Genomic DNA, 2,592 nt, shown 5'->3' on the forward strand with positions numbered 1-2,592 from the left:
GGTACAGAAATCGGACCATCTGATTTGTGAGAGATACACAAATCGGACCATCCGATTTGTGTTTAAAAAAAATAAAAAAATTTGATGTACAAAAATCGGAACCTCTGATTTATATACTTCCACAAATTTAAAAAACATAAAAAATTATAATATTAAAATATATCACCACTTCTACTTCTATAACAAAAAAAAATTAACCACCTGTGTTCAATACTTATCTTAATCATTTTCTCTATTTTTTTATTTGTCATATAGTGTGTTTAAAATGAAATAAAAAGACATCCGTTGATTGTCTTTCTCATATGTCATAAAGTGAAGCCATTCTCATATATATATTTTTATGTATTATTTTATTTTTAGAACAATAAAAACTGTAATATAACTAATAGTAATATTAATTGCTAATAAAGAGTCATTATTTTATTTTTAAATTAACATTGCAAGTTACATGTCATTCCAGTATTAGCATTGTTTATATTAATAAATTTTGGTATTTTATTTTGTTGAAAAATTAAGTTTTTATTTTATTAGAGTATATTGCTTGATTGTACAAAAAATAATGTTAAGTTTAGAAAATTTGTATCTAATTAAAATAATGATCAAATATTATTAAAATATTAATTAAAAAATTATTAAATTATTATTTACTTTTAATGATGTGTTTGATGTGTTTGTTAGTGTGTAGGAAGAAGAAATTAATTTTTTATTGGACAGAAAAGCTACAACAGTCCATTTTGATCAATGAATTAATTTAGCTTTATGCAAAATTAATTTAAATATAAAATGACTGAACTTTGAGATTGAGACAAATCCAAATTACAAACTCATTTTGATAAAACAAAAGAATAAAGAAAATGGTCCCAAGATTTCTAGCATGTTTCAGTCACTTTGGTAATTTGAAGTTGAAAATTCAAATTGGTTGAATCACATTAAAAGATCCATACCTTATTCTATGCATTGGTTACTCGAACTCAAATTTCAATTTAGTTAAATGCATGCATAGGTAACCGAAACTCAAAATTAAATTGAATTTAATAGGGCATTGAAAGCTTTGTCTCTTCAATCTCCTATCTCTCTTTGCATTCAGTCATGTCAATTAGAGAAAAGAAGATTGAAGAAGTCATTAGAAGAAAAAGGAGTCACAGTGAAGCCTATGGAAGAAAGGCTATGAAGAAAGATCTAAAGAAAGGCAAAGCAAGATCTTTGCCATTGAAGGGCATGATTTGGAGAAGGACTTCAAGATTTTCAAAGTAAAAAATGGAAGCAATCCGCCTCTGTCAGAGAAGAAGATCTCAGTTGCAAAAGTTTATTTCCATTTTTGTTCATCAAAGAAAGAAGATAGCCTCTAGAGCTATGCATAGGAAGAAGCAAAAATGGAAGGAAAGAAGCGGCTCTAGGTCAGAAGATCATCAAGGGTCCGAATCCTTTCTTGGAGCCAAAGACAAGATCAAGGGTTCAGATTGAAGGAGCTTGATGAAAAGGGTTGAGAGAGGTACATGCATGTTGGTTTTTGGTTTTCCCTCTTTCTTCTTTGTCCGAACCACTGCTGTTTTTGATTGGAGAAGAAGTTACTTGTTAAACCAGTTTCACCTTGGAAGCTTTCCCTTCTATATTAAGGGTGAACGGCCAAGGGTTGAGATCAAGGACAGAAAGTGTAAAGCACAGAGTTCTCATAGCTATCCAAGCTTCGTGAGTTCTTCTCCTTCAAAGATGTTCATTTTGTTTTCTTTTTCTTAGTATTGTCTGTCTGAGTCTCATGGTGAAAAAGGCAAACATAGTAAGATTTGTAAGAAAAAACCTGTAAGAGAAAAAAGACAGCGATCAATATTAGAGAAAAATCTATAGATGTCTCAGAGTTTCTTTGTACATTTGTATGTTGTGTTTCATGATCCTGTGGAGATTCCCTTGCAAGTTGGGTTAGCACTTTGCGGTTGAAAGCTATGTTTTGAGTTCTAGTCAAATTCAGATTGGGTGTAGAATCTGAATTTGTCCCAGATAGAAATGGGTAGTTTTTAAGGAGAAATTGGTATGTGAAATCTTGAAAAAGAGATAGAAAAATTTTATCATTGGTGTGATGGAGACTGGATGTAGGCTACATTGCACCGAATGGCTGAATCAGGATATATCTAGTGTTAATTCTTCTTCGCTACTCCTTTCTCTATCTCTGTTTATCAAGAGACAAAAACAAAAATATATCAACTCAGCACGAGACAAAACAAAAGTGTCTCTCAACTCAACACGAGACAAAAAGTCGAAATATCTCCTGAAGTTCCTTTAAAAGTTAGAAATTAATATTCAGCGAAAAAGGGCTAAGATTCAACTTCCCCTTCTCTTAGCCACTGATTACCATCAATTGGTATCAGAGCTTGGTCTCAAAGAGATCAAGTTTTACAACTTGAAGAAAAGATCCTGATGGTAGTTAACATTGGCTCAAATCTGGTGGCCTATACTCTGACAGAAGAACAGTCAAGCAACAGACCCCATTCTTCAATGAAAAAATTATAGCTATTGGAAAGAAAGAATGAAAATCTTTGTTCAGTCTGTAGATTACAGACTTTGGAAGATAATCCTAGAAGCTTCATAATTTTCAAC

Source organism: Arachis duranensis, chromosome 6, assembly GCF_000817695.3.
Source record: "Arachis duranensis cultivar V14167 chromosome 6, aradu.V14167.gnm2.J7QH, whole genome shotgun sequence".
In the NCBI taxonomy this organism is placed as follows: Eukaryota; Viridiplantae; Streptophyta; class Magnoliopsida; order Fabales; family Fabaceae; genus Arachis; species Arachis duranensis.